The sequence below is a fragment of the Meles meles genome, chromosome 1 (assembly GCF_922984935.1).
Source record: "Meles meles chromosome 1, mMelMel3.1 paternal haplotype, whole genome shotgun sequence".
Classification (NCBI taxonomy): domain Eukaryota; kingdom Metazoa; phylum Chordata; class Mammalia; order Carnivora; family Mustelidae; genus Meles; species Meles meles.
The window spans coordinates 170,137,721-170,162,989 of NC_060066.1; the positions used below are offsets into that span (position 1 = coordinate 170,137,721).

General features: G+C 43.7%; 1 protein-coding gene across 2 annotated transcripts in view; it reads left to right on the top strand.

Annotated features, from left to right (window-relative positions):
- Nucleotides 1-25,269, top strand: part of DAB1 (DAB adaptor protein 1) — a 1,148,653-nt gene that overhangs the window by 469,961 nt on the left and 653,423 nt on the right. The window lies entirely within an intron of this gene.

The following is a 25,269-nucleotide window of genomic DNA, read 5'->3' on the forward strand; positions in this document are numbered from 1 at the left end:
GTCCCCACAGGGAGTATCCATTTGTACTTTAATGCTTGATAAAGTAGAAAGCAGTAGGAGGAGCATCAGGGTGGCTCAGTTGGTTGAGAGTCTGACTCTTCATTTTGGCTCAGGCCCTAATCTCATGGGTCATGAGCCTTGAATGGGGCTCTCCCCTGAGCGGGGAATCTGCTTGGAGATTCTTTCCCTCTCCCCCTCTCCCCATTCATGCTTGTGTGTTCTCTCTCTCTCTTTCAAATAAGTAGACAACTATTTTAAAAGATAAATAAAAAATAAAGTAGAAAGCAATGGGGGGGGGTAGGAAAGAGTGAAAGCCCTCATAAAATTGTCTACAAGTCTGCATACTGCACAGTAGATTTTGAAATCAGCTGCCAGTTTCCCCTCACTTTGGCCCTACGATCAGGAGAACCATTTCTGTTTCAGCAGATCTATGTCTCTCCTCCAGATTCTGCTGGCTGTCTCCCTCTGTCTCATCCCATTCCTTGTCTGTGTGATCTGACACCAGTTGCTTCCCTTGGGCTCTTCCCATGGGCAAGAATCCGTGGAGCTCAGCTTTTGCAGAGACAAACATTTAAAACCTACTTTAAGAACTGGAATTACCATTGCATGGCTAAAGAGGCCCGACTCCCTACAGTGAGGTGTCTGCAAACTTCCTGCCTGTATTCAACGTGTTTCTTCCAACACCCTCCATTCTGTATTCTCTGTCCCAAGCTTCTACAGGGAAGAGACATTTCGAATTCCTTTGGGGAAAATAATTCAATCATTCAGTGCTCTTTGGGGTTCCCCACATTGAAACAAAACATAGATTATGTGATACAGCCTGGAAAGGATCAGACACTCTTTCCTTTGCTCCTTTGACAACGAGGGAGAGAGTAGTGGAGTGGAGAATGGTCCCCACTTACACTATTTCTGTCTTCCCCTCCGCCACGGTATAAATCCTTAGAGGAAGGGATGGTGCTTAGCACTTCTGCATATCCAGTGCCTAGCTCACAGTGTGACCCACACAGGGGGCAGAGTCAGTAGCCATCCCATAGTCAATGAGATGAGTTGCTGCATTGAACCCACCATCCTGGCCATGGGGTGTAGTAGCACGTGTCACAGCAGAGTGGAGTCAAAGATAAAGGACTTCTGTTCCAGGTGGTCCAGGAACAGAGATGGGGTGGGGTGGGGGAGTGGTGCCATGAACTCAGCTGTGGGGAATCCCAAGAAGTCCATAGTTTTCCAAAGATTTGCAGGCTAAGTAGGAATTTCCCACTCTGAAATCAGGGCTTCCCAGATCCTGGTCCACAGATTGGTACTGGCCACCAGTGAAATGAAAATGGACAATGTAGTGATTTTTTTTAAATGAAGCTCAATTTATGTTTTTAATCTGAGCTTATGGCCTTCCTGAAATGTTTTTACATATCCTGCTATACTGAAATAACCCTTTTGAAATTATGGGGATGGTAAAGAGCAAATGTTTTTCTTAATGTGAAAATGTTAAAGATTCTTACATTGCAGCCTGGTTTAATTTTGTTTTGTTTTGGTTTGACATTTTTCTGACCCACACATTCTCTCCAAGGAGCCCTGTTAGACCTGTGGTTTCTAATGAGACATGGACCATTTTGAAATTCCAAAGTAAAGTTTTAGACTTTTTCTCCACAGAAACCTGTATGTGTTGCACACACACACACACAAAATGTTTGCAAGTAATTTTGGAAGGTTCACAGGCCTCTTTAAGACCAGCTGTGTGCTTCTGAAGGATCCAGAAAATGCAGGTTAGGAATTCCTGGACCAGAGGGAGTGACAGTCCACTGCTGAGAGAAAATGACCTTTCCCCATTCATCTGCTTTGTAATGAAATATTCAATGTAAATAAAAAGTTTTCCATCACTACCTTTAAAAGTCCAGCATGCTAAGCATTGAGATCAGGGATTTAACAGATATTTTGCAAAAGCAAATGGCACTCTGTCTAAGGCAGCTGATACCCAGCATTTGAACCAATAGTCTGTGGTCTCGGTGGGTGCAGGAACCTCTCTTCCCTTTGGCGTTTTTTGCTGAGCATATGTTGCAACCCATCACCACCGACAGGGCTCTGTGCATCTCCCGAGCTGTCTGGGGGGAGTCTTTTTGAAGGCATTTCAGCCATCTGTTAGGGTTTCCTGCTCTCAAGGGTGCTTTGGTGCCATGAGGAGATGTGACATGGCATTTGGAATCGGCCCATGCGTCACAATGCCAAGGGCAGGGACAGCCACGGGGTGACTGACTCTGGCCCATTGTGCAGGAATGAGCATGTCAATCAAATACATCTGGCTGGGTAGTCATATTGGCAGCTGGGCTGCTCAAACATAGAGGGGAGGGGGAAATGAAGGGTCATATAAGCCATCAGAAGAGAAGGCTGCTCGTCTTCCTCTGAGAAAGCCTTGGGGTGGAAGTGGAGACCACAGGTAAAACAATGAAGCTGGCAGTGATCATAGGATCTCGGAACCATAAAGATGATCAAATCCAGAATTTCCCAAATTCATTCATTCAAGCCCATAGCCATTACTTTGTGCTCTCTGCCTGTCACCAATAATTTACTTTGTATTTTCTTTAAATAGGCTCACCTTTTTATTTAAATACATGTATTTTTAAAGAAACTTTATATAACTAAATGAAATCTAGCATCGCTTGCTATAAATACACTGTAGTCAAAAATAAAATGGGGGCGCCTGGGTGGCTCAGTGGGGTAAGTCTCTGCCTTCGGCTCGGGTCATGATCTCAGGGTCCTGGGATCGAGCCCCACATTGGGCTCTCTGCTCAGCAGGGAGCCTGCTTCCCCCCTCTCTCTGCCTGCCTCTCTGCCTACTTGTGATCTCTCTCTCTCTGTCAAATAAATAAATAAAATCTTAAAAAATAAATTAAGTAAATAAATAAAACAAAAACAAAGCACTCTTTGGGAATTCTCACTCAGTGCTATGTATGGTCTGCTAGCTCATTGTTTAAAGGGGAAGTCAGCAAAGGGTTTGGGCTTGTCACGGGCACTCACTCGGACTTTCTCCTTGATGTAGCTGAGAATATTGAAAGCAAAGTCAAAAGTGAATCATCATCGCTTTCTGTGCTCAATATTGGCTAATGCCACATATTGGATATTAGAGTTGACTAAATTCCATGTGCCCTCTAAATCCATTTTGTATTCTACTGGAGGGCTAGATTTTACTCTGTAGGACACATGGATCTGATCCAAGCTGTTATAGAGGTAAGGACACCTGGCAATTCAAAGGATTTCTCTAAGTTAACCATGGGTCTAGATCTTTCCTGGTACTTGTACCTTTTAGGTAATTTTACAGATTCTGCAGATTTGCGCCTTGGCCTTGGATTCTGCCTTGTGACCTGTGTTGGCCAATGAGATGTAAGCAGGCATGGTGCAGGCAGCGGCTTCAGACTGGATTGTAGAACTGGGCTTGCTTTCGTGTACTTCACCATGAAGAGGGCATGCCGTAGTTAGCTAGCCTGTTGGTTTAAGGAGGATGAGACCCACGTCATGCAGGCCCAGATTCTATCTGTGCAAAGATTCGGTATTGGACTCCCTGTTGCTCATTCTCCTTTTTGGTGCAGTACGTGGGGCGTGTGTGTGTTTGTGTGTGTGTATACACTTGTGCATGTGTTTGTGGGTACAGGTTTGTGTGTTATATATATATATATATAACCATATATGTGTGTATATAAACACATATATACACATATATATAACACATATATATGTATGTATATATATATATATATGTTTCATATATATATATAAAACAGACAAGTAAAGACAGAAGGAGGTAAGGGAGAAGAGAGAGGGAAAGGAAAGGTAGGTAGAGAAGGTCAGTATCCATCTCTCGTTCATTTTCTATCTTCCCAAAGCCTAACACAGGCTCTCAAAAACATTGCTGATTAATAAATGCTTTATCTTTTACTCAACAACTTTGCAAATTCAATGAGTATTTTCTGAGAACTTTGTTATACCCATGGGACCATGCTAAATATACCTAGGGATACAAAAGAGATATTTCTGTGCCGGAGGGCATTACTGTGTATTTTGATGGCAAGACCACACCTGCATAATGTGAGTAAGCACCGATTCAAAGTTGTATGGTTCCTGTGCAGAAGTGACCAGCACAACGTTCCTCAAGTAGGGCAGCGTCCTCTTCTGCCAGACCTTGACCGTGGTGCCTGTCAGCCCTCAGTGCTGCAGCACCCTGTGGAGAGCACAAGTTCTCCACAAATCTCTGAGTTTCTGGTCTTCTTCCTTCCTCTCTTCTTTTCCATACAGACATTCCTATTCCCTTTTGTTGTCGTTCTTTTTGCCATTGCTCTGGAGTATTCATAGACGCCTGCCTATCTTTCCACAAGTTTCTCTCTGTATATTTATTCTGAAATCCTGGACCGTCCTCACAATCTCCCCCCTACAACTGAGTCCTTGGGAGTTAGCTGCCTGCAATTCACAGGCTGAGTCCACTTCGCTCCATCTCCTCCCCCATGACCATGGTCGATGCCCTTGGAAATGCCTTACCTGCCTGGTTTCTTGGCATACACTCGACTCAGTCAACTCTGAGTAGACTTTGGAGTAGACTCCAACGAGTAGTTGGGAAAACTTCGTTAAATGCTATTCTGATCATTCAACTGCCCTGCTAAAAAGCACCCTAGTGGCATCCCATTACAATTAGAGAAAACAAAACAAACCACCTACAGAATCACTACTGTGTCCTATAATACTCCGCATGATGGGGATGCCAGGTAGGCCCACTTTGTCCGTGATCAAGGAGATTCCACACTCCACAAGTGACAACATCTTCTGACGGTCTCATCACGCCAAGCAAACATAATCGCAATCACAGTCCATTTATTGAAGACATACCACAGGATGTATATAACTAAGCTCTTTATACTTCTTTGATCCTCATAATTTTGTGAAATAGGTTCTATTTTTTTCCCAGTTTTGTAGATAAGGAAATTTAGGCATAGAATGTTCAAGCAATTTTCTTAAGGCCACGTGGCTTAAAAATGACAGAGGATCAGAACCCAGGCACCGTAGCTCCCTTACCACTGGTGGGCCATGCAGGGACCATAGGATTGACAAACACGGAAGGAATATCATCAAACTGCCACCTGCCCTTCCATCCCCATCACTCTTCTGGCTGGCTCGCAGGCTCTCCATATCGATCTGTAGCTTAGGATGGCATTGGCTCTCCACGCTCAAGAGAGAGCTCGGTGTAACGGCAACATCAACCAAAATTAGGAATCAACTGTTTAAAATTGATAATGTCTCTGAGGGCCCGAGATAGTCTTCTCCCAAAGAGGTAATTAGGGGAACCCGGTAAGAACGGAAGGCATTTTACTGAAAATAGAGTATGAGCAATCTTCACAGAAATGTCAAAAGGATAATGTGTTTTGCACATGTTTATTGCAAACAGACAAAAGTAGGCTCAATTACTCATCACAGCCTCCACATTTCTCTCTTTGTTGGCTGGAAAGCACTCAGGTGTTTTGTTTTGCTTTGCTTTGTTTAATATTTTCCAGGATGGCATGGAGGCATTTTTAGCCTTGAAATTTTGATTTTGAATTTCTGTGGCCTATTAAAAAAAAAAAATGCCAATGCCGCCTTGCAACTTGAAAAAGGATGATAAAAAACTAGTGAACGGGATTTGTCCCCGGGACTTCTTATACCATCTGTCCTTTGTCCCCTCCTTCCTCCAAACCCTGTGCTCTCTGAACGCCTCATCTGTGATTCTGGGCACTTGGGAACCAGCATCTGCATTTGGCACATGTCTCTCCCCGTTAAATAAAAATAGTCGTCATCTTCCTGTGCTGTCGCCTCTGCAGGAAATAGTTCTTAACTCCGCCTCCACTCTCAGCACCCCCAGTCAGCCCTGTTGGAGCGAGAACAGACATCACGGGCTTTGGAGAAAACTGAGTTTTAAATCTTAACAATGGTGTGACTTTGTGTCAGCTTCTGGTCCTTGTTGAGTCTCGGTCTCTTCTGATATCCAGTGGGAATGATGATGCCTGCATTACAGGGCAGGTGGTGGTAATAGTTAAAGGAGATGGATTTTAAGTGCCCACAAATACTTCCTGTGTGCTGGTACTCTGCCTTTATTATTCATTTAATCTGTTATTACTATCACTAATACATTATTTAATAATTACTCTATGTCATTACTTAATATACTTATATATTCTATTATTTTATTATTTATATCATATTTTGTGTTATTAGTTTATTATAATTAATTTTATTAATATTGATTAAATGATAATTTCATAATCGATTATATACTGTAAATATAGATATTTATTTTATGTATTTATATATTTTTTATTTATACATAAATTTATATATAAGTATAAAATAAATAATGCTATAAATACTAAAAACTTTTTTATTAATAAAGTTAAATTCATTAATTTAACTTTATAAGGTAGGAATTATTGGGGCACCTAGGTGGCTCAGTCAGTTAAACTTCTGAGTTTGGCTCAGGTCATGATCTCAGGTTCCTGGGATCAGACCCCGCATAGGGCTCCCCACAGAATCTGCTTGTCCCTCCCCCTCTGCCTCTCCCCACTGCTCATGCCCTCTCTCTCTCTCTCACAAATAAATAAATACATCTTTTTTTTTAAGTAGGAATTATTATCCCTATTATACAGATAAAGAAACCAAGACTCAAAGATGCAAAATAACTTGCCTGTTATGAGTTAAATATGTCCCCCTACAAAAAAAGACATACTGAAGTCTTAACCCCCAGTATCTTAGAGTATGACTTTATTTGGAAATAGCCTTTATAGAAATAATCAAGTTTAAATGGTCATTAGGGTAGACCCTAATCCAACATATTATGTGTTCTTATGAAGAGGGGGTATTTGGACCCAGAGAGAGACATTGCCAGAGGGCAGACAATGTGAGGGTACAGAGCGAGAAGACAGGGCTGAGACTGGGGTCATGCGTCTGCGAACCAAGGGACACCAGATCTTGCCAGCGAGTACCAGGCACTAGCAGAGGCAAGGAAGTATTCCTCCCACCGCCACCCCCTGGAGCTATCAGAAAGAGCATGGCCCTGCGGATGCCTTGATTTGAGACGTTTAACCTCCAGAACTGTGAGACAGTAGCTTTCTGTCGTGTTTGGCCCCCCAGGTTTTGGCATTCTGCTGTAGCAGCCCTGTAAACTAATAACATTCCACAGTGTCACACTGTTCATAAGTGCCAATCCAGGATTTGATTGCTGGTCTGCCTTAAGCCCTGGGCTCCTAACCACGCTTCCACCATTGCTTCTCAAACAGTGGTCCCTGGACCAGTGGCATGCGCCTCACCTGTGGGCTTATTAAAAATGCGAAATCTTTGACCCCAACCCAAACTTACTGAATTGGAATCTGCCCCTTAACAAGATCTCCAAGGAATTCTTACACACTTTGAAGTTTGGGAAGCATGGTAGACAATCTTCCACAGTGACCTGACAAACATGAATCCTTTTCTCTTCCTTTCTCTCGGTCCCCCTACGTGCACAAGAGCAAGTGGGTCTCTCCCTTTCTAGTGTGTTCTCTCTCCAGCCCATTTCACAATCTACTCCATTCACCCTAAGTTTGTCCTTTACACATGGTAGGGAAATCAGGTGCAGTGGAAAAATGACAGGATTTGGGGGCCCTCTTGAACTGATTTCAAAATTCTGCTTTACCACTCAGTAGGGATGGGAGAAGGCAAATTGCTCGTCTTTCCTGAACTTCCACTTTTCCATTTCTTCTACTGACATTACCCCCTAGAAGCCCTTGTCCTCCTGTTTGGCCTAGGCTACTGAAATAGACTTGTCAGTGGACTTCCCACCTCCGCATGTCCATCTCAGTCTGTTCTCCCCATTGTGACCTTAATGAGTTCTCCAGTCAGCAAATCTGCTCATGGCATTTCTTGTGATTGCAAACTGCCTTGGTTAAAGTCCGAATTCCTAAACACAGTTTCCTATCCCTTACGTGATCTGCCCATGTCTCCTTCTCTCCTGTCCTATCTCCTGCCACTTCCCACCCTCACATCATTATTTACCCTCTACATAGGCTAACCTTCCTTTATGTTCTCAAGTTAGCTACCCTCTCTTTCACGGTCCTTCCCTTCACCGCACCTCCCACCCCTAAACTCCTATACTTTGTGTGACTTCTCTGTGCTTTTCTTTATCAGATGACTCGAGCTTTTTGGTAATCGTGTGCTGATTTTCTTTATGCCTTACTAGACTACATGAGCAAAGACCATGACTACCTTCACGTTTTTATTGCGGCCCCCAGCCCGATGCTTGAATGTAAGTCAGCCCCCAGTACATATGTACAGCATCGATCAAAGGAATTGGGCGATGCCCTAGTTTTCAGGCCAGCATTGTGCATTCCCTTTAAAAAAACTTTTATTTCTGAAACCCCACGGCTGTTGTACAGATTCGGTGCCAGTCGCAGAGTAAGTCCAGAAACAACCAGCGTGTTCTTCCTGAAGTTTCTTTGTTCTTCCCCATAAGATTAAGCTGCCTCGATCCTACCTCATTGAACAAAGCTGAAGTGTTTATTCCTAATTGCTTTAAGTGAGGCCTGTGTGATCTAATCACTAATCAGATGCTTGATTTAAGAAAGAAAAATGGCTAATTAACAGAATCCAGTCCCGCCAACATTAAGGATCCGAGCTGTGTCTGTGGCAGCCGGGTGACGGAAGACACACATGGAAGAGGTCTGGAGAGTTCGGGGCTTCCATGGTGTTTTCATTCCCAGAGAAGTCCCAACAACACACACACAGCTAACAGGGAGAAGACGTTCTGAATGAATCCCAGGAACCTGTCCCCTCCTGTGCATTGTCAGTGGTAAGACGTTCTGGGAGTTTCAAGTTCAAGTGTTAGAAACACACAATGAAAACTCATGAACCACTTGTGAAATTGGCGCGAGAATAACCAAAGTGGTTAAAGTTGAGAAAAATAGAAAATGTTATTCACATGGGATGGGCCCATTTTGGCCTTGGCTATACCACATGCTCAATAAATTCTTATGGATTGAATTTCTTGTGAGACACACACGCACACGGACACACCTCTATCAAAAAGCATAAAAGAAACCCTGAACAAATGGAGGCTGTAATACTCTCTTCATGGATGGGAACATTCAGTGCTCTAAAGATGCCACTCCTCCCCGAGTTCGTCTAGAGATTCACAGTGATTCCAATCAAAACTCCAGCAGAGTTTGCCAGGGAGGCTGACAACCTGAACCTAAACCTCACATGGAAGAGTAAAGGGCCCGGAATAGCAAAACATTTTTGAAAAAGGAGGAAATAAGAGAAAGAAAGAAAAAGGAAGAAAGAGAGAGAGGGAGGAGGGAAGGAAGGAGAGAGAGAGAAAGAGAAAGAAAAAGAGAGAGAGAAGGAAGGAAGGAAGGAAAGAAAAAGAAAGAGGGAAGGAAGAGAGGAGGGAGAGAGAGAAAGGGAAAGAGGAAGAGGGAGGGAGGAAGAGAGGGATGGAGGAAAAGGGAAGGAAGGGAGGGAGGGAAGGAAAGAAGGAGGGAAGGAAGGGAGGGAGAGAGAAAGGGAGAAAGAGAAAGAAAGGAAGGGAGAGAGGGAGGAAGGAGGGAGGGAGAAAAAAAAAGATACACTCTACTATATATAAAAATTTACTCTAAAGCTCCATGCAATTTTGAGAAATGTCGTTTTTGTGTTTGTTTGCGAGCTTTGCAAGCTGGTCATCCAGGGAACTGGTCTTTGGCAAACTTGCCTAGAGTGACTCTACCCTGAAGGATTTGAATGAAAAGCGAGGGCATGCATTGTGCCTTTGTTCAGGTTTGACCACTGCAAGCTGCAGCTCAGCACAGGGGAAAGAGCCGGGGTCAGTCGCACCAGCCTTGCCTTCCAGACTGAGTTTTGGGGTCAGTTGCTAAACCTCTCTGAGTCTCAATTTGTAAACCTCGCTGTCGAGGGGCATTAGGACAAATCGTGAGTGCATGCGAAACAGGGCTGCAACTGAATCCGCCCGCGCGGTCTGCAGTCTGTAATTTCAGCTCCGGAGCCCAGGGACTGGCATGGGAGTCAGGAAGAGGGGCAGAGATGAGCTCTCACTGTAGTTTTGCCTCCGACAGTGGCATGACCCAGGGCAAGTTATTTTTCACTGTGAGCCCTATTTTTCCACCTCTAAAATGGGCACATTGGACTCGCTACTGGTGACAACAACTCTAACATTGCCTGTCCAGGGCTCTAATTTGAGGATGTACTTGCCAGTCTCTCTTCTTGAATTCAATGTGGAAAAAAAAAAAAATGGGCTTTTAGAATTGGAAGACCTGGGTTCATATCCCAGCACAGCCTAAATGCCACTCAAGAACATCCCAGAGCTTCATGGCACTTCAATTTCTATCCCTAAAAATATGGAGGAAAAGGAATTAAATCTTCTTTACAGAGTTGGGGTAACAAGTACTTGATGATTAAAATGTGTTATAAGCTGGACAGCAATGGGAAGGGATATGGATAAACATAATGGAAAAGAACGTAGATACATGATCTCCCAAGCCCCAGATACCCAATATCTACATTATTTGCAAACCCAGCTTTCCTGGGATGTAGGTCCAGCTATACTCATTTTATAAGTGTGAAAACTAAGATTTCAAATTGTAGAGCAAGGCAGGGATGGAAATCTTTTCCTTCCGGTTCTGAGGCCCATGACTTATTTCTCTACCTTCTCCTTCGTCAGATGGGCCTGCCACATCCAGTGCTAGGAGCCAGCAATTGTCACCAGGTCAGGGACCGTGTCCAGAGGGATCAGCTGAAGTTAAAAGCAGGAGGCACATTTCCATCCACCAGTCAGGCTGGGCTTCAATTCCTGGAAACGAGGTAGTTAGCCATGTTTGTACAGAGCAAAATTGAGGGCTTTCCTCTATGCCTGTTTAAAATGTCAGGTTGGGTGTGGGCAACCTGAGACCTATTTCTGGAGAAGGGCAGAAGGCCAGGGACCCAGGTAAACTCGCCCCTGACTCATAGTGCAGGCCGCTAAAAGGTATCACCTCTCATTCTCTTTATGAAACCAACATGCTGTTCTGGCCCCGAGGAACACAGGTCAGCGACTTCCTGAATTACCCTCTTGCTTGTAATCCAGTTGCGGTGGTAAAATATTATGTTGCCTAGGGCAGGGCTGTCCCTCGCTCTTAGTTGTTTAAATTGCGAAGTTTCCTTTTTAGAAGAAAGGAAGGTTTATTGAATGCCTACCAAGTGTCAGGCACCGTACCACTCACTGTGCACCGATGACTTTATTTATAAAAAGTGTAGGCATTAGATTCTGTGACTTCGGTTTACCAGATGTTAAAAGGGAAGCTCAGAGGGGAAAAAGACACTCACTGGAGGCTGCAGGTTTGGTTAACGCTAGAGTCAAGGATTAGAATCTGGCTGTCCGTCGGCAAAGCCTGTCTCTTTCCACACCACCGGTCTGCCCACTGGTGTGACACTGATGGCAAATGTGCCTGTAAAATCCAAATAGAGTTTCATTTATCGGGGCGCCTGGGTGGCTCAGTGGGTTAAAGCCTCTGCCTTCAGCTCAGGTCATGATCTCAGGGTCCTGGAATCGAGCCCCGTATTGGGTTCTCTGCTCAGCAGGGAGCCTGCTTCCTCCTCTCTCTCTGCCTGCCTCACTGCCTACTTGTGATCTCTGTCTGTCAAATAAATAAATAAAATCTTTAAAAAAAAATCCAAATAGAGTTTCATTTATTAATGGTCTGCAATGGAAGACAACCGCTAACCCAGCCAATAGAAAGCTCATTTGTTTTGTAAACAGAGAATAATTCATTCATTTGCTAAAGCTCTCTCCCAGCTAAAGTCTGAGCCAATTCTGCCTTTAATCTGTGATATAGCTTGAAAGCAAGGATGTCCCCACAGCCCAAGCCTTTGAATATTCCACTTAGGACCTGCAGGAATGGTGCTTCCTTTGTCTCAACATCAAAGCACAGGTCTTTATGTCTTGACAGGTGTATATATATTTTGAAGAATATAAAGAAGTACTGAAAATCAAACCCCTCGGATTACCCCTGTTGTCCCATTTTCCAAGAAAATGAAAGAGAGCATAACTTAAAATGAATAAAAACACACTCTCCATTTGGAAGTCTGAAATTGACAGTGTTTACCAGAAATTGTATGAGTGGAGAACTCGGGCTTCTATTTGATTGTGGGTTAGAATCCTCGGCTGGGCTCTGAGAGTCTTCCTTTGTGAGTGATTGCTACTGCTTGGGGAATTGGCAGTGTGACCAGGCCGAGGGAAGGGATAAAATGATTAGGTCCAAGACTTCACTGCGAAGCTTCTTCCTCTGAGATTTAGAAACCGTCTTTCTTTCAGCCTCTTAATGTTTCCTGAACACCGTGAATTTCTCCAGGGGGCTTTATGGCCAGAACTGATCGCATTCAATTCTCCGGGGAGGAAATAGGCAGGTTTGTCTTATTTATTTATTTATTAAGTAAAGAACAAGAAACGGAGAAGAGAGCCCTCTTATCTTGATTGTAGTGGTTGGGGACTGCTAGAAATCTGAGAGTAACCGTCCCTCAGCCTGAATCACTTCCCCGTTGGATCGAACTGCCCCTACCCGGCCCTTCCCGTTCTTCTTCATCATTTCTCCCATGCTTTTCTTCCCCCTTTTTTTTTTTCTCTTTTTACTCTGTCGTCTCCTTTCCTCACCCTAATCTTTTCCAGCAGACTTTCAGCCTCCGATGTGGTCAGCCTCTGGGGCTGAAAGTCACCAAGTGTTGCAGCAGCGTCACAAGTAAAAGCAGATGTGCTGGAAGGACTGGACCCAGGGAGCCATCGGGGCTGAGCATGGCTGAGAAGGGGCGTCCCCCTCTGCCTGCTGTTCACAGCCCTCTGGTTCCCCATTGCAGACGCGACAGCATCTCAGCTCCTCCTGCTCCTTGAACTTGGACTTGCTGCAACCCGTCAAGGGTGTGACCCTTCTTCATCGCCCTGGTTCCTCCTCACTTTTCTGTCTGCTTCTTTTCACTTTTAGTTCCTGTTTCTAGCTACATCCTGCCTTTCATAGCTCCTAGTTCAGATCCCCACCAAGGAATCTGACTGCCTGACTTGGGATTCTCCAGAGAAACAGAGCCAATAGGACGTACAGAGAGATAGATAGAATAGGATATTGTTAAAGAAAGGCTATAGATATAGATGGGGGGTGCTATCTAGATATAGATCAGGTATTTATTTTACCTATAGATAGAGAATATATATACATGATATTTTAGATAGGTATGATTTATTATAAAGAATTGCCTCACATGATTATAGATGCTAAGGTTCAAGACCTATGACCAGTACATGGGAGACACAAGAAAAGCTGGTGTTTCAGTTCAAATCCAAAAGCAGGAAAACATCTGACGTCCCAGCTCCCAGCAGTCAGACGGAAGGAATTTCCTCTTTCTCAGCCTTTTAGTTGCATGCAGGCTGTCAGCTGATTGGATGAGGCCCACCCGCATTAGAAAGGGCAACCTGCTTTACTCTGCTTATCATTTTAAATGCTGAACTCATCCCAAAACATCCAGAAGAATATTGGACCAAATATCTGGGCACCCTAGGGCCCAATCAAGTCAAGAGGTAAAATTAACCATCACCTTGTCCCACATCACCTCTCTGGTGTCCTCTCTCCATTCTTTCTTTCACTCCCTCCCACCTGGCTGCCTCACAGGCAGTTGGTCTGCTCAGCCTTTGGATAAGCTGTCATAGAAGCAGGTGTTCATCTGTATCCAGTCACCTAAGCTGGGGCACATGTTAGCTGCCACCCAGGGCTGGGTGCTGCTTCAGGGAAGCAGTCTCCTTTAGAGAAGCTTGAGGTAGGATGGTCAGATTGTTATGAGCAGCCCTACAGTTCAAAGACCCTGACACCAGAAAATAAGGGGAGTTTGTGTCACTAGCTGCCATGTTGGTGATGAAATCAAATATTTTAGTGAGACACAGGGTCACAGCAGGCACTGTGGATACAAAGGTAAGAGGACACGACCTCTACATCCAAAGTTGTCACAGAGGGTATGAGAGGCAAGTCAAGGATCCCTGCAGCTCGGTAAACATAGACTGCTTGGCTCTAAGACCTCTTAGAGATCTAGTCAACACCCTCTAGCCCCAGGTGAAGAAATGGAAGCCCAGGGGTGCCTGGGGGGCTCAGCTTGCTAAGTGTCTGACTCCTGATTTGGGCTCAGGTCATGATCTCAGTAGTGAGGTCAGGCTCTGTGCTCAGTGTAGAGTCTGCTTGAGGATTCTCTCTCTCCCTCTACCCCTCCCCCGACTCCCACACTTTCAATACATACAAACATACATACATACATACATACATACATACATAGAATCTTAAAGAAAAAATGAAATGGAAGCCCAGAGAGGTTAACAGACTTGCCTGGGGTCACACAGCCAATTATAGGTAGAAATTTAATTTCAATTACCATGTGTTAAATATGCAATATGTGTAGATTAGCCTAGCCCTTTTCCCATTTGTTATTTCATGCAACCCTTATTACAACAATATAAGGTGGGCCTTCTCCAGAGGAGAGACCTGAATTTCAAAGAGGTACATAGACTCCCTCCAAGTCACAAAGATAGGTACGAGAGAAATGAAAGAAGGTTTTCTGTCACATAAGTGTTGCAAATAAAGGCAGTGTTAGAAATTGTACATAGGACTTCACAATGTCTTCAAGAAAAATATCCAATGCTCACCAATATGATACTTCTCTGCTCTTTGGGAGAAAAAGTATTTAATAGAAAAAGAGCAGCATGAAGGACATTTTTGAGAGATGGGATAAGAAATGAATGTTTTAGAAACACAAAAAGGGGGGGGTGGACATCTTTGAGATGACCAATAATAAAGATGTTTTAATAAGGACTTTTAAATATCCCAGGAAAAGATCCATTCTACAGGTGAATAGGATGATTTAGCAACAAAGAAGAGAGGGAAAGAATCAGGTAGGGCAGTGAGGCAAGGCCTGCTCAGTGTACTGAGTCATTCTGTCCTTATTTTCCTTAACCTGAAAGACCTCGGCTTGACCAAAGAGTTATTTGAAATATCACGCATATTGATTTTTTTCCCCAGGCTGGGTTTGGAATCTTTCCTGAAATAAGAGCATTTAGACCAGAATGAGTGCTGAGCTGCTAGATTCTGCAAGTAAGAAGGCTTCCCTGGTCCGTTGAGCAGAACACAGGCAGGATAACGTCTCTGGTTGTGGTACTTCTGGTTGTAGTTTTGGATTTCATTTCCCTCATCTCCTTCCCCTTCTACCCCCCCTTCCCCCCTCTCCCTGTTCTACGCCCTCCTACCCTCCTGGATTTCTTGTTCATCCTTCCTTCCTTCTTCCCTCCCTCCCTCCCTTCTTTGAGAGAGAGCATGTGAGTGTTGGTGGGGGGACAGAGAGAGAGTCTAAGCAGTCCTCACACTCAACACAGAGCCTGAGCTCAGCCCAGAGCCTCACGTGGATCTCAGTCCCATGACCCTGAGATCATGACCTGAGCCAAAATCAGGAGTCGGTTGCTCAACTGACTCTGCCACCCAGGCACCCCTCTTGCCCTTTAATTTCTACAGCAGAGTATATAGAGTAGGGAACATGACTCAAATCTCCCTCTGGGTCAATAGCCTACTGGAATCAGGATGCTATAATATATGAAATGGGGGCTGTGCACGTTTGGAAAATGTATACCTAGGCCATAAGGGATGATGGCTACTCGACTCCACCTAATTTTTGCCATATTTGACTAGGGACCTGGTGTCGCCAAGTCTCACAACTTTCCAAAAAGAATCTGGAAATCTGGATTTAACTTTTATGCAACACCGTGAATTTTAAATCTTAACAATTAATTCAGTTCTTCAAATTCTTACGGGCAGGTAATGACCCATTAGTCACCAGCTTTTGATCCCAGGTATATAATGTAAGAAGCATAGTTGAAATCACAGCTTCATTGTGTCTAGCTGTGTGATTCTGAGCATGCCTGTTACTCTCCCTGAGCCTTAGTTTTGTTGACTACCAAACAGTACAGAAGATGGCGTATTAAGCGCCACACTAACTGCCTCATACCAGGCAGATACACCATAGATCGTAATTCACTCCCTTCCGTTCAATCCCCTGACTACAGTGTTTCAATCATGTATAGATCTGATTCCAGAGAGGAATATTCAGTTTATTACAAGACCAGTGACTTCTGGAACATCGGCTTGCCTTTCTCCTGCAAATGATCAAATCACAAGAGCTTACAGTGTATTCTTACCCTGCTTTGTTGAAAGCCATTTCCCCAAAATGCATTTTATGTGGGCAATGAGTCTCTATTCATGCACAATTTCACATGAAAAGATTTGCCCTTTTCATCGTACGCATGGCTTGAATCGGCCAGCCTGCGTGAAAATATTTCCATTCATTAGCATGCCAAATGATGTCACTGGCCTCGAACTCGGGTGGATATTGCATGGGCTCATAGAATCCTAGCATTCTAAGGATTCTCAGAGGACACCACCTCATCCACCCTTCCACGCCATGGCCCTTTCTACGCAGCTTAAAACAGCACCAGAAGGGGCGCCTGGGTGGCTCAGTGGGTTAAGCCGCTGCCTTCGGCTCAGGTCATGATCTCAGGGTCCTGGGATCGAGTCCCACATCGGGCTCTCTGCTCAGAAGGGAGCCTGCTTCCCTCTCTCTCTCTCTCTGCCTGCCTCTCTGCCTACTTGTGATCTCTCTCTGTTAAATAAATAAATAAAAATCTAAAAAAAAAAAAAAAAAAAAAAAAAAAAAAAAAACAGCACCAGAAGATGGTGAGACTCACATTCTGGGAGGCCCCCCTGGCGAGTCCACTTGTTTGAAATCTCTTCCTTGTATCATACTTAAATCTGAATTCCAGTAACTTCTTCCCATTCCTTCAGATCTACCCTCTAGCAGTACTGAGAATAAGTTTAGTCATGGCACAACCCACTATGTTGTTAAATAATCAAAACAGCAAGAACTTACATAACAATGTCAGGACCCTTCTTGATGTTTTACAGGTATTTACTTAGGTAACATTCACAAAAACTCTATAAATCGGGTAATGAGGCATTCCCATTTTCAGAATGAGGAAACATGAGGCACAGAGCAGTTAAATGACATGTCCAAGGTCTCATGGCTGGTAAGAGAGAGAGGCAGGAAGGAAGCCAGGGTGGTCTGTCCTCCATGTGCGTAGGGACAACCTTCTCCCGCCCCTCCATGGAGGGATACCTGCACCAAGGTTGCTGCAGGACCAAGGGCTCTGATGTCACCCAGAGCAGATTTACATCCTGTTTCTGCCACTTGTTCTCAGAGCAGACCTGGGCAAACTTCTCCACATCTCTGACCTTTAAATGAGAGGTATGCCTCCTCTCAGTGGTCTTGGAAGTCAGATCTCTGTAAATTGTCTCGAGCAGAGCTGGCAAGCAGTGGACATGCAAAGAGTTTTTGGTGAGTAAATGGCATTTATCCAGACCCTAGAGAGCACATCACCTGGTCTTTCATCTTTCCTTCCATGGCAAACATCCAAGAGCCGTATTTACTGCTTACTCCTCTTTGGGCAATGTCCACTTTCCTCTGTCCCTTTCAGTATGAAGGATATTTTGGGGTGGCATTGCCTAGCTCAGAATACAGTGGTATTCTCACTAGTTTAACTCCCCACTCTCATCACCGGTGCTAAGACTGCAAATACACTTCTCTCTCAAGCATCTATTTTGCTCCAGGTTCTACATTGGGAACTAAGGATAAATAAATGAATTAAAACAAGAATCCTGCTGTAAGGACTGAGGGTAGAGTAGAATTGATGGTACAAAGAGCTATGGAAAGAGTAAAAAGGGAGTGTGAAAAGGGAAGACAACTCTACCCAGGGTAGGTTGAGACATAGAACATTTTTGAACAAGGAAGGGAAGGGAAAGGAAAGAAGGGAAGAAAATGTATGGTTTAGAACCTTGGAAGAGCCTACATGTCAAAAAACAAACCTTAAAATGATGATATAACTCATGGTAGAATATCTAAAAGCTCTTAAAATGAGTTATAGAGAAATTCATAAATATGACAAAGACAACAATATATAAATGATAAGACTGGTAAGTTTTACCACTTTGGAATTTCAAATGAATGTATTACAAAAATGAAAACACAAAAAGCCAGTGTGTAGCAAAGGTTGCTGGTTATGACATCACCTATAGATTTGAAGATACTCTTGTCACATATAACAAAGGACAAGAATCTAGGGAAATTCTAAACCAGTAAGTAAAAGAAAAGGCCATATAGAAAAATAAGGAAAGGAAATGTACAGGCACTTCACATAAGAATAATTGTAAATGCTTGATAAACATATCCCCAACCTTAGTAATCAATCTGGGGAATTCAAGTTGAAATAATAATGAGAAAGATAATTTCTCATCTATCAGACTAGCAAGCATTTAAAGATATGACAAGATCAAGTGTTGATGAAGGAATAAAGGAAAATTATTATGATTATCATGAATTTCTGACGAAATATACATCGAAAGTACACCTACAAAGAGCGATTTGGCTCTCTGAGTGTATACATTCCCTAGGACCGAGTAATTCTGATACACACACATGCATATGTACATACTCTTCCAGACAACGCTCTAGAGAATATTGTGGACATGTGCATGAAGAGATATATACCTGAAAATTCATTGCAATTCTACTTTAATGGAAAAAAATACAAACCCTACATATTGCCATTATTTGAGGAATGGATGACTTAAGAAAAACAAGCTAATGATGAGATCTGAAGCACATAATTTAAGGGAAAAAGTATGCAGGATTATATTTAGTGTACATACAGTATATTATCATTCACGGAAATCTTCTTAAAACCCCACACAAGTATTAAACAATACTATGTGTTGTGCATACATAAAATGTGTTAAAAAATAGGCTGGAAAAAATACTTAATTCATGAAAGTAGTAGCCACTAAGAGAGGGAGGAAATGAAACTCACAGACAAGAGTGAGAGGGGACTTTAATTTTATCTGAAATGTTTGGGTTTTTTTAATTTTAAAAAAAGGTTTAAGGCAATTGTGGTGAAATGTTAGTAATTAACCATTGTTGGTAGTGGGCTCACAAATATTTGTTATAATTTATTGTCATTTGTGTTATTTTTATAAATGTCTTCAAACTTTAAATACAATCCCAGGAGAAGAGGAGCTCCTGTAAAAGTCTTGAATGGCTCATTTTGATGAGCAAGAGTGGGATACAGGTCACAGTGTCCCTGGGTCTTTTCCCTCTGAATGGCCCTAGGAAAATAAAAGCTCCAGTTCATAGAAAAGTAGCACAACAATCCAAGTAATTTCTGATTATAAGGTTACAACTCTCCCAGGAACCAATCACACAATTTACTTTTTGCTAGAAATAAAATATAATATGAAACAAAAGAAAATTCTGTATTTGTGTATTCAAACTCACATATTTATTGTGTTGAAAGTTTAAATGAGTTTGAGGGGGTGCCTGGAAGAATTTATATCCTGTTTCTGAGCCTGGATGGCTCAGTCAGTTAAGCATCCAACTCTTTTTTTTTTTAAATCACATTTTCTCTTAAGCATCCGACTCTTAATTTAGGCCCAGGTCATGGTCTCAGGTCATGAGATGGAGCCCATGTTAGGCTCTGTGCTGAGCATGGAACCTGCTTCAGATTCACTCTCTCTCTCTCTCTGCCCCTTCCCCCTCTGCTTCTGCTCTCTCTCTCGAAAGAAAGAAAGAGAAAGAGGGAGGAAAGAAGGAAAGAAAAAGGAGGGAAGGAAGAAAAGAAGGAAGGAAAGAGAGAGAGAGGAAGGAAGGAAGGAAGGAAACTCTCAACAAACATTGGTAAGCACCTTCCCCAGTGGCAAGCACTGAAGAAGGTATACATACATAAACAGCTTTCTTGGGAGTAGAGCGCCAAAGTTGCATTTTACTGGGCATATACCCTTACTTCCAGATTTTCCTCCCACATCACCTTCTTAAGTATTCCCATAAAAACACCGAGAAGGAGGTATCACTATTTTCCCAGTCTATAAATGAATATATTGACAGTGAGCCAGCCCAAGGTCATCATCAATTAATGAGCGGCCGCTTTTCTTCTCAAACTCAATGTTTTCTGACATGAGGTTCCACGTTGTTGGAGCAGACATTGGATGTTTTCAGAGAAGTGAGATTGAGATCTCTTTTGAGATGCGCAGTATTCTGTAAAAAGCAAAACTTCCCAACCTTTGCATTTGTCCTTGAAACTGAGAAATAAAATTGTAAGTGGAACTAATAGTCTTTGGATGGCAGGCCAGCCTACCATTTAGCTTGCATTCCCACTGGGCAGGAACCATGTCATTGGCCGTGGTTTGCTCTATGCTGAGGGTGTGGATGCTCAGACAGAGAGTGAGTGCCCTCAGAGCGTGCCTTGCACCTGCCAATGACAAATCGTCAACTGGGAGGTCTGTAAGCACCTAATTGCCCCTTCTTCATACAGAGGACACACAGCCCTCATGCAGAGAGCCCAAGGAGCAAGGTGCTGAGATGCATAGGGCATAGGATCCAGATGCCCGATGTCACGGTCTCCTTTCAGCTTCCTTCATGACTTCAGCCAGAATGACTTTTCTGATCTTTAAAACTCATGCATTTCAAATGCCAGTTCATAGATTACCAGTATGCTGATGGGACTAAATGAGCAAAATGTGCTAAGTAACAAAATAACTGTTGAGCACTTTCAGATGGTCTTTCTTGATCCTCAAGGCCTCTGTGAGGTACAGAAGAACATTCGTAAAACCTCCGTTTCACAGAGGAGACTCAGAGAGGTTACAGAACACTCTAGTAAGCAGTGCTGTGGTCCCTGAGAGATATTTTCCGGCTAAAGAGTACACCTGAGCCTTGACAGACTGTCTACCAGGTATGACTCCAAGGTCTGACAGCAGCCTTCCAAAGTGGCCTAGTGGTTTCCTCCTGTTTTTCTGAATCAGGTGCAGCTCAGCCTCACACCTGCGGGTCCTGCTCATTTTCTTCAGAGGGGAGTATCACAGACACACACACACACACACACACACACACAGCCGTGGGAGGACCTCGGGCAGGGTGCCCTTTGTTAATAACACCTGCATGTTAAGGCCCCTCTTAACTCAGGACAGCACGGGCACCACCGGAGCCCTTGTAAACAGAGTCCACAGTGTGGAATGAGCCTTTTCTGTGTCACCAGTAACTGATATGTGCACTGATAAATGCTCGTTCGCACCCTCATGTATACAGTGGCGACTAATACAAGCACATAGCAATAGCATATTTGGGGTGTTACCTCTTCAATCCAGTGTACTTGCCCGCACCGATGCTCCTCTTGCTTCCACACCGTCATGCTTGTGGTTCTCTCTGCCCCCATTACCATCCTGGGTCGCCTTGTCATCCCATCCCACTATCCTGTATGAATCCTACCTCCCCTTGACGTCATCCCTCCAGAAGGCCTTCCTGGCCCTTCCACCTCTAGATTCCGTCAGTCCCCTACATGCTCCCAGAGAGCCTCCTCTTTCTTTGGTGATGTGTAGCTCAATCCACGCATGATTATTGTCATTGTCTGTGCTGGAGACAGAGCAGTGGGCCTGGGAGAGCCCGAGTTTCTCAAGAACATAGGCCTATACACAGAATCAGGTTCCTGCCCTCGAGGCAGTCCTACTGGCCTCCTGCCCCACGTCAGGCATGGACCACCCTCCTCATGTCAGTGTGGTCAGGAGAATGGTGTGCAGCCCAGTGGGGGCTGCTGCTCCCCTCCCATCCTATCCCACGAACGCCAGCCAGAGTTAGGGTGACTTTGCTGGTTTTTCACCAGTGCCTATCCTGTCGATCCTGCATTTTTTTTTTAAGATTTTTTAAAATTTATTTATTTGACAGACGGAAATCACAAGCAGGCAGAGAGGCAGGCAGAGAGAGAGGATGAAGCAGGCTCCCTGCTGAGCAGAGAGCCCGATGTGGGGCTCGATCCCAGGACTCTGGGATCATGACCTGAGCCGAAGGCAGAGGCTTTAACCCACTGAGCCAGCCAGGCGCCCCTCGATCCTGCATTTTGATAGAAAACGATTTTCCCTAGATTCCTTGTTAATGTTTTTATCTAAAGTGCCATGCTATCTATTTTTATATTTTTATTTTATATCCCACCACCTACTTGTTTCCACACCTGTTCAGTAAGAGAGTTGGAGGATATAAATCTCCAAGGTCCTTCCCAGACTAATGTTCTGAGTCTGTGGAATGTCCCCTTAGTGGGTTAAGGAGCCAGAAGAAATATCCCCTGTTTTAAATGGCTATTGTCTGAGAGCCACAGAAGCAGCTTAAATGAAGACTATTCACTGTATACCAAAGATTCCGGTTTACTTAATTTTTTTCCCCCTTCCAACCTGTTCCAGGTGGCTGAACCTCTGCCCCCACGGGCCTCGTAGAGGATTAGTGCTCCCACGGAGATCCCAGACCTATTCCTTGATGAACACTGTGACACGGAAAGTTAGCAGTGATTAGAATCTGTTTGCCTTCACTTCACCTTACTGTAGGTTATACTTGTATATTAACTTCATAATTCTCTGATTACCAAGGAGTTCAACTGAGGTTCTCACTCTGCTCCGTCCTCGTTAGCCTTGTCCAGCTGAGCTCATGCTGGGCTGAACCATCACCACAGTGTCTCCCTCCGCAGCCAGAATGAGAGTGATTCGTTCTGGGAACCCTGTCTCTGTTGCTGTAATCCATTTGCATACCAGGCGGATTTGCACAGACCTAGCCGATGCCGGGTTCCAGAAGCAGCCGGCTTTCACCCCCCCGCCTTATCTGAGAAGTGGCTGTGCATTATTCAGTAAATGGCCCCATCTGAGGAATTGACATGACTTCTTCATGAGACAAAATTTCAGCTGAGACATTTTGAGAGGCAGCGTGGCCCAGTGGTTGGGTACACATTCTTGGGACAAGTGAGCTATGTTTTCGGCTGGTGGGTGGCTTTGTTAGAATTACTTAAGCTTTCTAAGCCTCAGATGACTTATCTATAAACTCGGAATGATAATGGGGTCCACTCATAAGAACATTATGAGGATAAATGAAATATGTATAAAGTGTATAGCAGTATATGTGAGTTTTCATTGTTAATATTAAGTAGTATCTTTCTGTGGAATAATAGAGTAGCAGAGAGACGAGAGGAAGAAGGTTTATTTTATGAATAAGGTAATAAAGCTAGGCGAGGAGAAGGGACTTCATCACCTCCTTATCAAGCACTTACCATGGGCCAGTCCCTCAACATCAAAAATTCAATGTCCAACATTAGTCTCTGGCCCTCGAACAGTAAGAAGGGGCTGCTAACTGCTGTGGAATCAGAGAAGCCTTCCCAGAGGAAGTGCTGACTGAATCGCCTTGATGAACCATCCCTTAATACCCCCACCTCAGTCCTTAAAACCACACCAAATGTCACCTCCTCCATGAAGCCCTCCTTTATTCCCTTCTCCCTGCCCAGTGCATAATCAATCACTTTCTCCTCTGTTGATTTCTATGCTTTGTCTGTGTTCACACATTGGCATACAGAATACACATAAAATTCTTTGTCGGTTGTTTCTATCACGAGCTCATAGCCTGGTGTCTAGGACATCGTGAAGGCAATCACAATTACGACCGAATCTCTGAGGTGCTTACTGTGCGTGGGAACTGCTCTAAGTACTATATTTATATCAGCCTGACCTCCCGGCAACTGAGTGAGGATGTGAGACTCAGAGCAGTGTATTGCCCTAAATCGCTCAACTGGCAGGATCTGAATAAAACCCTTGACCCAACCATACACAGTAACTCTCCCAAGTTTTGCCAAAGTTGACCCAGTAATCGTCGCCAAGCGCGAGGGGCTTTTCCTGTAATTTTCACAATGCTGTTCTCGTGTAATTTTCACAGTGCTGTTCTGATCCTCATATTACAAATGTGTAAGCTGAGGCCTAGCATGTTTATGCATCTTGCCCAAGGATTCACGGCCGAGAAGTGGCTGGAGCTGAAATCCAAGCCTGTGGCTAGAGCCTGAAATCTTATCTCTTCCCTAACATTCCCTAAAGGGTGATGTGGGAATCGTGAGGAATATGTGAGGATATTTTTATTTGGTTCACGGTTTATTTTAATAGTCATGTGCCTGTTTTAATGTGCACCACAAATAATACGACTAGACTCTTAACCCCATGGCTTTATTGAGATAAAGGCTGAGCGGGAGTGTAGAGGGCCAATGTCGGTACGAGTGTGTCATCTGTAAAATTAAGTGAACGATAAGGCAATTGGACTGTGGGTGTGAGAGGCTGGTGTATGGATGGCTGAAGTTTGGGAAGCTCTGTGTTACGATTCCCTGCCTCCCCAGCACCTGGAAGGGACAGTGACAGAGACTTGAGAACACGCCAGGGTGTGAAAATAGCCATGGTGTGAAGTCAAGAAAATGCTTATTAAGCTTCAAACGGGGTATTGTCTGGATTTGTCTGCCTGGAGCTTTGAACTTTATAGAAAACAGCCTTCAGGGATTTGGGACCAGAGGTGAACACAACATTGTCTAAAATATTCATCACTTAAAGTTATTGTGTATTTATTACCCACCTGAATTTATAATAGCTTAACACTATGTCTATGTGTAAATACCAGTAGGTAAACATTCACAAATACGCATTTGCCGCCAGCCCCCCAAGCACAGTGCTCAGAGACACTGCTATAAAATCTGAACCATGATGATGTAAGCCTTGATCTGCCTGTGGGAGGCAGGGCCCACCTCTACCCTGCACCTGTGCATTTTACAAATTAGGGCATTATCCTCCTTTTAGAAGTTCCTCCTCACTGCCAAGAGTGGCAATCTTGCATCTTCCTCTATGTGAAATCGTAAAACTAATTGAACAATTCATTGAACCTAATGGCTTTAGAAAAATCAATAATTGCCTCCCGTTATTGATATAGTGGAAACGCATGGAAGAAATTATCCAATATAGAAATAAGCCAGTTAAAATAAATAATTCAATAAGCTGCCTGGCAATTTATTCAAATTTTGAACTTGAACGATGACATGGAGTTTCTTAAGTATAAATAATGAAAGAAATGTACTAAGAGCTGCCAGGGTGTAGACTAAAGCTACGGGCAGCCAAGATGCCAGTTCCTAGTATTTTCCCCACTACTCATGGCTTTGTGGTCGGTAAATAGGTTGTTGGCTGTAAGGTGTCCACGTGGGGGATGTGTGTGAACACTGGCTCCCAATTAGTGTGGTTAACATTTGAGATCAGAGCATGGCCATACTAATATGTTCTTCAAATATATATATATATATATATATATATATATATATATATA